At 44.2% G+C, this 11,710-nt stretch overlaps 1 pseudogene; it reads right to left on the bottom strand.

Moving 5' to 3' along the window:
* Positions 1-11,190: 11,190 nt before the first annotated feature.
* Positions 11,191-11,367, bottom strand: LOC139279087 (U2 spliceosomal RNA; annotated as a pseudogene).
* Positions 11,368-11,710: the final 343 nt, after the last annotated feature.

Raw genomic sequence — 11,710 nt, forward strand, 5'->3', positions numbered from 1 at the left:
TTCGAATTATTTTTCTCTTTTTTTGACTTTTTCGAAGTTTCTCATGGTGCATATGGATTCTGCTGCGTATTGCACTGCCCTACGTCGTTTATGAGGTTTATATTGCTTTTCAAGCTTTTCTAAAGCTTTTTTGGTGTTTGTCGCAGCTTCTCGTGGTGCATATGTGCTGTGCTACGTTTTACAAAGCCGTGCGATCTTTCTGACGTTTTTGTTGTTTTTCGAGGTTATTTTTACTTTTTTGAGCTTTTCGTAGTTTCTCGTGCTGTCTATGGGCTGTGCTGCGTTTTACAGTGACATCCGTTGTTTCTGAGGTTTTCGTTGCTTTTCTTGTTTTTTCATGGTGCATATTGTGTGTACTGCGTTTTACAATGACCTATGCTGTTTTTGAGGGTTTCGTTGTTTTTCGAGTTATTTCTTTACGTTTTTGAGTTTTTCGAAGTTTCTCGGTGCATATGGATTGTGCTGCCTTTTACAATACCCAGCGCTGTTTCTGAGATTTTTGTTGTTTTACGACGTATTTTATTCCTTTTTTGAGTTTTTCGGAGTTTCTCGTGCTGTATATGGGTTGCGCTATGTTTTACAGTGACCAACGCTGTTTATGAGGTTTTCGTTGTTTTTTTTACTTTTTTGACTTTTTCGAACTTTCTCATGGTGTATATGAGTTGTGCTTCCTTTTACATTCCCCTTCCCATGTGTCTGAGGGTTTCGTTGGTTTTGGAGGGTTTTTTTTACGTTTTTGAGATTATCGAAGTTTCTCATGCTGCACACGGATTCTGCTGCGTTTTACATTGCCCTGCGATGTTTCTGACGTTTTCGTTGTTTTTCGAGGTCTTTTTAAAAACTTTTTTGAGTTTATCGAAGTGTCTCATGGTGCATATGGATTATGCTGCGTTTTGCGCTGCCCTACACCGTTTTTGAGGTTTTCGTTGCTTTTCGAGCTTTTGTAAAACTTTTTTGCTGTTTTTCACAATTCCGCGTGGTGTATATGGATTATGTTGCCTTTTACACTGCCCTACCCTTTGTCTGACGTTTTTGTTGTTTCGAGTTATTTTTCCACTTTTTTCACTTTTTCGAAATTTCTCATGGTGCATACGGGTTGTGCTGCATTTTGCACTGTCCTGCACTGTTTCTGTTTTCGTTTTTTGAGAGGTTTTTTTACGTTTTTGAATTTTTGCTGTTGTTTCTCATGAGGTTTCCTTTGCTTCTCCAGCTTTTGTAAAACGTTGTTGGTGTTTTTCGCAGTTTCTCATGGTGCATATCTATTCTGCTGCGTTTTACAATCCCCAGAGCTGTTTCTGAGATTTTCATTGTTTTTCGAGTTATTTTCATAATTTTTTGAGTTTTTCGAAGTTTCTCATCGTGCATATGAGCTGTGCTGCGTTTTACACTGCCCTACCCTGTGTCTGAGGCTTTCGTTGGTTTTGGAGAGTTTTTTTTACGTTTTTGAGATTATCGAGGTTTCTCGTGCTGCACACAGATTGTGCTGCGTTTTACAGTGACCTACGCTGTTTCTGAGGTTTTCGGTGCTTTTCTTGTTTTTTTAACTTTTTTGACTTTTTCGAAGTTTCTCATCGTGCATATGAGTTGTGCTGCCTTTTACACTGCCCTACCCTGTGTCTGAGGTTTTCGTTGGTTTTGGAGGGTTTTTTTTACGCTTTTGAGGTTATCGAAGTTTCTCGTGCTGCACACGGATTGTGCTGCGTTTTACAGTGACCTACGCTGTCCCTGAGGTTTTCTTTGTTTTGCGAGCTTTTTAAAAGAGTCTTTGGTCTTTTTGTAGTTTCTCGTTGTGCATATGCATTGTGCGGCCTTCGACATTGCCCTGCGCTGTTTCTGAGGTTTTCGTTGCTTTTAGAGCATTTTAAAACCCTTTTTGGTGTTTTTCGCAGTTTGTCACGGTGTACATGGATTCTGCTGCGTTTTACATTGCCCTGCGATGTTTCTGACGTTTTCGTTGTTTTTCGAGGTCTTTTTAAAAACTTTTTTGAGTTTATCGAAGTGTCTCATGGTGCATATGGATTATGCTGCGTTTTACGCTGCCCTACCGGTGTTATCGAAGGTTATCGAAGTTTCTCGTGCTGCACACGGATTGTGCTGCGTTTTACAGTGACCTACGCTGTCCCTGAGGTTTTCTTTGTTTTGCGAGCTTTTTAAAAGCGACTTTGGTGTTTTTCGCAGTTTCTCGGTGTGCATATGGATTCTGCTGCCTTTTACAATGCCCTACGCTGTTTCTGACGTTTTTGTTGTTTCGAGTTATTTTTCTACTTTTTTCACTTTTTCGAAGGTTCTCATGATGCATACGGGTTTTGCACTGTCCTGCACTGTTTCTGTTTTCGTTTTTTGAGTTTTTTTTTTACGTTTTTGAGTTTTTCGAAGTTTCTCGGTGCATATGGGTTGTGCTTTTTGTAGTTTTTTGTAGTTTCTCGTCCTGTATATGGACGGTGCTGCGTTTTACAGTGACATCCGCTGTTTCTGAGGTTTTCTTTGTTTTTCGAGTAATTTGTTTTTTGAGTTTTTCGAAGTTTCTCGGTGCATATGGGTTGTGCTGCCTTTTATATTGCCTTGCGCTGTTTCTGAGGTTTTCGTTGTTTTCGAGTTATTTTTCTACTTTTTTGACTTTTTCGAAGTTTCTCATGGTGCATATGGATTCTACTGCGTTTTGCACTACCCTACGCCGTTTATGAGGTTTTCGTTGCTTTTCAAGCTTTTCTAAAGCTTTTTTGGTGTTTGTCGCAGTTTCTCGTGATGCTTATGGACTGTGCTACGTTTTACAATGCCCTACACTGTTTCTGAGGTTTTCGTTGTTTGTCGAGTTATTTTTCTACTTTTTTGACTTTTTCGAAGTTTCTCATGGTGCATATGGATTCTGCTGCGTTTTACAATGCCCTGCACTGTTTTTGAGGTTTTCGTTGTTTTTCGAGTTATTTCTTTACGTATTTGAGTTTTTCGAAGTTTCCCGGTGCATATGGATTGTGCTGCGTTTTACAGTGACCTACGCTGTTCCTGAGGTTTTCTTTGGTTTTCGAGCTTTTTAAAAGCGTCTTTGGTGTTTTTCGCAGTTTCTCGTTGTGCATATGGTTTCTGCTGCCTTTTACAATACCCTACGCTGTTTCTGAAGTTTTTGTTGTTTTCGAGTTATTTTTCTACTTTTTTCACTTTTTCGAAGGTTCTCATGGTGCATACGGGTTGTGCTGCGTTTTGCACTGTCCTGCACTGTTTCTGTTTTCGTTTTTTGAGTTTTTTTTTACGTTTTTGAGTTTTTCGAAGTTTCTCGGTGCATATGGGTTGTGCTTTTTGTAGTTTTTTGTAGTTTCTCGTCCTGTATATGGACGGTGCTGCGTTTTACAGTGACATCCGCTGTTTCTGAGGTTTTCTTTGTTTTTCGAGTAATTTGTTTATATTTTGAGTTTTTCGAAGTTTCTCGGTGCATATGGGTTGTGCTGCCTTTTATATTGCCTTGCGCTGTTTCTGAGGTTTTCGTTGTTTTCGAGTTATTTTTCTACTTTTTTGACTTTTTCGAAGTTTCTCATGGTGCATATGGATTCTACTGCGTTTTGCACTACCCTACGCCGTTTATGAGGTTTTCGTTGCTTTTCAAGCTTTTCTAAAGCTTTTTTGGTGTTTGTCGCAGTTTCTCGTGATGCTTATGGGCTGTGCTACGTTTTACAATGCCCTACACTGTTTCTGAGGTTTTCGTTGTTTGTCGAGTTATTTTTCTACTTTTTTGACTTTTTCGAAGTTTCTCATGGTGCATATGGATTGTGCTGCGTTTTGCACTGCCCTAAGCCGTTTATGAGGTTTTCGTTGCTTTTCGAGCTTTTACAAAACTTTTTTGATCTTTTTCACAGTTTCTTGTGGTGCATATGGGCTGTGCCATGTTAACAATGCCCTGCGATATTTCTGAGGTTTTTGTTGTTTTTCAAGTCATTTTTTTACTTTTTTGAATTTTTCGAAGTTTCTCGGTGCAAATGGGTTGTGCTGCGTTTTACAGTGGCCTACGCTTTTCCTGAGGTTTTCATTGTTTTGCGAGCTTTTCAAAAGCGTCTTTGGTGGTTTTGCATTTTCTCATTGTGCATAAGGATTCTGCTGCCTTTTACAATGCCCTACCCTGTGTCTGAGGTTTTCGTTGTTTTTCGAGTTGTTTTTTACTTTTTTGTGTTTGTCGAAGTTTCTCATGAAGCATATGGGTTGTGCTGCGTTTTTCAATGATCTACGCTGTTTTTGAGGTTTTCATTGATTATCCAGTTATTTTTTTACTTTTTTTACTTTTTCGAAATTTCTCATGGTACATATTGTCTGCACTGCGTTTTACAGTGATCTATGCTGTTTTTGAGGTTTTCGTTGTTTTTCGAGTTATTTCTTTACGTATTTGAGTTTTTCGAAGTTTCCCGGTGCATATGGATTGTGCTGCGTTTTACAGTGACCTACGCTGCTCCTGAGGTTTTCTTTGTTTTTCGAGCTTTTTAAAAGCGTCTTTGGTGTTTTTCGCAGTTTCTCGTTGTGCATATGGTTTCTGCTGCCTTTTACAATACCCTACGCTGTTTCTGAAGTTTTTGTTGTTTTCGAGTTATTTTTCTACTTTTTTGCCTTTTTTGAAGTTTCTCATGGTGCATACGGGTTGTGCTGCGTTTTGCACTGTCCTGCACTGTTTCTGTTTTCGTTGTTTTTTTGTTATTTTTTTACGTTTTTGACTTTTTCGAAGTTTCTCATGGTGCATATGGGTTGTGCTGCCTTTTACACTGCCCTACGGGGTTTCGGTGGTTTTCGAGTTTTTTTTTAAGTTTTTGAGATTTTCGAACTTTCTCGTGCTGCACACGATTGTGCTGTGTTTTGCGGCGCCTTACGGTGTTTATGAGCTTATCGTTGTTTTTCGAGCTTTTTAAAAGCATCTTTGATATTTTTCACAGTTTCTCGTGGTGCATATCGATTCTGCTGTGTTTTACAATGCCCTACGCTCTTTCTGAGCTTTTCTTTGTTTCTCGAGTCATTTTTTTACTTTTTTGAGTTTTTCATAGTTTCTGGTGCTGTATATGGGTTGTGTTGCGTTTTACAGTGACCTGCGCTGTTTCTGTGGTTTTCGTTGTTTTTCGACGATGTTTTTATTTTTTTGTTTTTTTTAAAGGTTCTCACGAAGCATATGGGTTGTGCTGCGTTTTACAAAGCCCTACGCTGTTTCTGAGTTATTCGCTGCATTTCAAGTTATTTCTTTACGTTTTTGAGTTTTTCGAAGTTTCTAATGCTGCACATGGATTGTGCTGCGTTTTGCGTTGCCCTACGCTGTTTATGATGTTTTTGTTGCTTTTCGAGCTTTTGTAAAACTTTTTTGGTGTTTTTCGCAGTTTCTCGTGGTGCATATAGATTCTGCTGTGTTTACAATGCCCTATGCTGTTTCTGAGGTTTCAGTTGCTTTTCGTGTTTTTTATAACTTTTCTAGTGTTTTTCGCAGTTTCTCGTGGCGCATATGGATTGTGCTGCGTTTGACAATGCTCTACCCTGTATCTGAGGTTTTTATTGGTTTTCGATTTTTTAAAAGTTTTTAAGTTTTTCGAAGTTTCTCGTGCTGTATATGGGATGTAGTGTGTTTTACTGTGACCTACGCTGTTACTGAGGTTTTCTTTGTTTTTCGAGATTTTTAAAAGCATCTTTGGTGTTTTTCGCAGTTTCTCTAGTAATTTCTTTATTTTTTTGAGTTTTTTGTAGTTTGTCGTCCTGTATATGGACTGTGCTGTGTTTTACAGTGACATCCGCTGTTTCTGAGGTTTTTTTTGTTTTTCGAGAAATGTTTTTATTTTTTGAGTTTTTCGAAGTTTCTCGGTGCATATGGGTTGTGCTGCATTTTTCATTGCCCTGCGCTGTTTATGAGGTTTTCATTGTTTTTCGAGCTTTTTAAAAGTGTCTTTGGTGTTCATCGCAGTTTCTCATTGTGCATATGGATTCTGCTGTGTTTTACAATGCCCTACGCTGTTTCTGAGGTTTTCGTTGTTTTCGAGTTATTTTCCTACTTTTTTGACTTTTTCGAAGTTTCTCATGGTGCATAAAGATTGTGCTGCGTTTTGCACTGCCCTACGCCGTTTATGAGGTTTTCTTTGCTTTTCAAGCTTTTAAAAAACTTTTTTGCTGTTTTTCGCATGGTGCCATGCTGCTGAGATGCGGGTTGTGCATGAAGGATCTGACGGGCCGGGTCCTGCTCACCACCAACCAAGCTACGTCTTGGTGCTAGTGTGAAAGCTCTGGCGTTGAGACATTCTGGCAAACGAGTTCGACAGTCTGCTCGGGGAACACCTCACTCTCATTCTTTCATAGACCATCCAGGACTTTATCTGCTGACCACTGCTTTGTGGCCTTGTGGTCAAAGGGGTTTTTTCTGAAAAACTTTTCCATGACGGACAGGTGGACAGGCGTGGTTTCGCGGCAACCTGGTCAGACCGATCCTTTAGAACACCGGGGACAGGTAGAACCTGAACACGTAGTGACACTTGGTGTTTGCGTACCGGTGGTCTGTGCACAGCTTGATGCAGCCACACACAAAGTTGGCCATCAGGATGAGGGCCACATTCAGAACATCGTTTCCTCCACTGTCCAGAGATTTGTACATCATGTCTCTGTAGACACGGTCCATTTTGGACCTCCAGACAAAGTGGAAGATGGCCCGGGTGACTGCCGTGGCACAGGAGCGTGAGATGGGCCACACCTGCGCTACCGAGAGCAACAACACCGAGAGCACCTCAGTCCTGATGACCAGGTTCTTTCCTGCAATGGAGAGGGAGCGCTGCTCTCACAATCCCAGTTTCTGTTTTACTTTGGCGATAAGCTCTTCCCAGTTTTTGGCGCATGCCCCATCCACTCTGAACCATATTCCCCACACCTTCAGGTAAGCTGGCTTAACAGTGAAGGGAATAAAGGATCGGTCGGCCCAGTTTCCAAAGAACATGGCCTCGCTTTTGCTGCGATTAACCTTCACTCCTGAGGCCAGCTCAAACTGGTCACAGATTGTGTGCAATCTGCGGACCGACTGTGGATCCGAGCAAAAGATGGTGATGTCGTCCATGTACATGGAGGTCTTCACCCGAGTGCCTCCACTGCCTGGGATCATGACCCCTCCAATGCCCACATCCTTCCTGATGGACTCACCCAAAGGGCTCGATACACCACACAAACAAGACTGAGGAATGAGGACAGCCTTGCCTGACTCCAGATCTGATTGGAAAGCTTTCAGTTTCCCAACCATTGATTAGAACTGTGCTACTGATGTCTGTGTAGAGCAGTTGGATCCAATTGCGGGTACATTCCCCAAACCCCATTTTGGAGAGCACATCCATCAGGTACATGTGCGATATCCTGTCAAATGCCTTCTCCTGGTCCAAGCTGATTAAGCAGGTGTCCACCCTCCTGTCCCGCACATAGGCAATTGTATCCCTGAGTAGCACGAGGCTGTCAGAGATCTTCCTGCCGGGTACAGCGCAAGAGCAGACTTGACCCTGTTGGCAATGACCTTTGACAGGATCTTGTTGTCCACATTGAGCAGCAAAATGGGCCGGCAGTTTTTGATTTCCTCCCTCTCCCCCTTCCGCTTGCAGATGAGGGTGATGATGCCTGTCCTCATCGATTCTGATATGCTGCTGGCCAGAAGTATACCCCCGCACACATCCAGCAGGTCTGGACCCATCCAGTCCCACAGAGCTGAATACAACTCGACTGGTAAGCCGTTGCTTCTGAGAGTTTTACTCTTCTCAAAGGACCGGACAGCCTTTGTCAGCTTGTCCAGAGTTAGCAGGTGGTCCAGACTCTCTCGCTCACTGTTGTCTAAGACCTCCGAGAAAGATGACAGGAAAGACTGGGTGGCCACGTGGTCTGTGGGCTTGACGTCATGGCAGAGAAGGATTTGCTGATCCTCAGCATGTCAGGCTGTGAAAATGTCACAGAACCATCTTCTTCCTTTAGGCTGGTGACCACAGAGTTCCCCCTGTGTACCTTTTGGAAGAAGAAATGCGATCATGTCTCATCCTGCTCGACGGAGCAGACTCTGGAGCGGAAGATGATTTTGGAGGACTCTGAGGCAAAGAGTGAGGCTTGCTGACCCTTCACCTCTTCGAGTTCCTCTGCAATATCGACCCCCATCGACTGCAGCAGGAGCAGGCTTTGCATACTCTTATGGAGTTGGGACAGTTCCCTCTGTCTCCCTCTCACCTCCTGAACACCTTTGAGGATGAAGAACCTCTTGATGTTCATCTTGATTGTTTCCCACGGTTTTCCAACCTTTGTAATCCCTCTTGAGTTCCTCATTGTTTTCCAGAGTCAATAGTTTCACATTCAGCTTCCATATCCCCCTGCCAAATTTCTGGTTTTCCTGTGGGTGACAGTCGGCCAGTAGGAGGCAGTGGTCAGAGAAGAACACCAGCGTGACATCGGTGGACCTGACCTTGAGCATGTGGGACACAAACAGGAAGTCTATTCTGAACCCGTCTGGTCTTGACCAGGTGCACCATCTGCAGGGTTGCTGAAGACATCGCACAGCTTGGCATCTTTTACCGCATCCATCAGTAGTCTGGACATGGCATCCAGTTTGCTGTCGGCTTTGCTGGATCTTACAGCCACATTGATGATGCAGTTGAAGTCACCGCCCAGAATGACCGGCCTGGAGCAGTGGGAGCTGCTGGAGAAGGGCCAGCCGCTCATTCTTGAGTGCTGGGGCATAAACATTAATTAACCTGAGAGGGGAATTTTTGTACATTACATCTGCAATGAGGAGGCGGCCTCCAACCACCTCCTTAACTTCGGTGATGGTAAAGTGGCCTCCCCACAGCAGAATGCCCAGGCCAGAGGATCGGCAGTCGTTGCCTCCTGACCAGATGGATGGTCCATGGGCCCACCATCGTGACCACTGTTGGTAACTGCTGAAATGCAGCGGACCGCACTCCTGCAAGAACAGCAGGCCTGCTTTGACCTTGGTGAGGTACCCCAATGTGGAAACACATCGCATAGTGTGCACGTTAATAGATGCAATTTTTAAAGTTAGTGGTTACAGTTCAAACATTACATTACAAATAAACCGTCCTTTAAGTTGGAGACCTGCCCAGTGGCCTGTTCCTGCTTACATAGATTATCACTATAAAAGTCTACTTCACCTGGGCTGGGATATGGGTCCTCCTCTGCCGTGGGAGTGCTTTGACCAGGGGACAGCTGCAGTGTTGTCAGAAATTCCGATATGTCCTCTGCGCTGTCCTCACCTGGTGTTGGTGGTTCCCTCTTTTCATCACTCACAACGATCTCGAGCTGGGGTGCTTCGGTCGCTGCATCGCTCCCGGTATTCTGGAGGTGGGGTGTGCTGGGCACTTCGCTGCTCCCATTGTCCCAGAGCTGGGCTGCGCTGGTTGCTTCTTTGCTCCCAGTATTCCGGAGCTCGTGTGAGCGGGGCACTTCGCTGCTCCCGGTTTCCCGTAGTGGGGCTGCATTGGTCGCTTCACTGCTCCCAGTCGCCTGGGGCTGTGGATTGGCGTTTTGCCTCATGTTCTGGTGGCGGTAGTGTGGAGCTTTGTCTCGCCTTTCGTCATCAGACGAGCTACTGCCGCTGCTGTCTGTCATGGACATTAGTCGCCTCTTCCATTTTGTTTCAGCGGGGGCCCTTGCTTGCCTCTTTTCCTTACGCTTGTGGGCCATTTTCTTGATGGTCTCCCATCCCGTTCCATCATCTGTTTCCACCTCTGTGCTGTGGGAGAGCTTCACTGCTGGGTGCTGCTGTCTCACAGCTTGCCGTAGCAGGCTTCTGTTCAGTGTCCACGACGGTGGTTTCTTCTTTGCACGGCGTGTTCGTCGGGGGGAGGGTATAGGTCTCCTCTGGAGTGTTGTGTTCCTCAGCTTCCTCCTCCTCCGGTGCAATGTTCTTTACCACCTGCGCATAGCTGAAGTTGTGTTTGGGGAAGTTCTTGTAAAGATGCCCAGCCTGACCACAAAGGTTGCAGCACTTGGTCTTTTTACAATCCTTAGTCTGATGGCCTTTGTTCTTGCAGTTGCGGCAGATGACTGTTTGGCAGCTTGACGCCACATGGCCTGCCTTCCCGCAGGTCCAGCACACGTTGGGATGGCCAGCGTAGCCCCAACTTCCTCCGATGGCGAAGCTGGAGGGGGGGTGCAGGATGGTTCCGCTGGCATCCACTTTCATGGTGACCTGGATCTGGCACTTGCTGGTCCAAATCCCGTGGAGGTCTTTCAGGTTTATGGTGTTTCCTGCCCGATCGACATACCTGGCGAGGAATGTCAGCACATCAATGACCGGGATGTGGGGGTTGTACATGTGTACTGTGATGGTGCATTTTCTCTGCGACGGGAAGGTGAACAGTGGTTCCCAAGTCAGCATTGACCACAGTGGTTCACTCACCTCCTTCAATCCATCCAGGAACTTCAGGCATAGGGTGACATTTCTCAAGGTTACATCAAAGCAACCTCTCTTCGGGATGACCTGCAAGGTGAAGACATCGGCGACTTTCATGCCACAGGTTTCAAGTAGGATTTTCTTCATGAAGAGGTCACAGTTGATCATCGTCTGTCCTTCCACTTGCTTTACAGTCATTTGGGTGGTGTTTCGGACGGCCTGGTTCGCTGCTCGATTGGCCACCATCCAGGTTGCAGATTCCTCCTTTCGGCTTGTGTTTTGGCCAAAGCCTTCAATCATTTGTAGTACCAATCTGGCACCTTGGTGGACCTCCTGGTCCACCCATTGATCGGTTGACATGCGGATTTTTTCTTCTCTCCAATTGGTGCTTGGCCCGAGCCAAAAGGCCAGACCCAGCCAAACTGGAAAGATGAGTTTCTGCAATTAGTCAATTAGCATATGAATGCCCAATCAACACTTTATCTTAGCTAAAAGGCTAAGAAGCGATAGCCTGTAAAACTGTGGCAAATGAGCAATTCATCCTCGGCACCTGTCTCCTCCGTAGATCTGGCCATGGCTGACTGAGTGTAGGTGCCAATGAAAGACTTTGAGCAAGAGAGCATTTCAAGCCAGGACTGCAGTTGCACAGAAATCCAACATGCAGCATCGTCGAGTCCAGCCGCAGAGCGGGAAATGTAGCAAAGCCCCACCCTGAAAAATAGCACATGCCAATGCAGAAATAATCATCATCATCAAACAACAACAATAACAACAACAACAACCTCTATTTTTGTCTTTTAAGACTTCCCGCCCCAAAGAGGGGAAGCTGCATCGTTTCCAGAAACGCTGCAAACACAGGTCGATGCATGGAGTGGACGGAGCAAGCCTCTGTTCCATCTCCCTGCTCCAAAAATCAATTTAATATTTGGTCCCCAGATAGGGGCACATCAGATATTAAACTGAGAAGAACATATTTTTTTTTAAATTTCAAAATATATTCTTTATTCATGTAAAAATTTGCACGATACATTGAAAAGCAGTTCATTACATTTGGATGTGGTCAGCAATTACATACAATACATTTGGATGCTGACGGCAATTCCATTCAATGCATTTGCTTGCTTTACATTTCAAGGTACAATTCAGTACAATCCAGGTTACATTGTAATATAGTCATCAAATTACATTACATGTGGCAGTATATGGTACACGGAATGGGTGAGGGTAGAGTTACATTTCTTTACAACATACATTACTAAACAGAACTTGCATTATACATGGCACTACATAGGTTTTTTCAGATAATGGTGCTCTATGTATACAAAAGATTTACAAGTACAG

This window comes from Pristiophorus japonicus, chromosome 13 (genome assembly GCF_044704955.1).
Source record: "Pristiophorus japonicus isolate sPriJap1 chromosome 13, sPriJap1.hap1, whole genome shotgun sequence".
Lineage (NCBI taxonomy): Eukaryota > Metazoa > Chordata > Chondrichthyes > Pristiophoridae > Pristiophorus > Pristiophorus japonicus.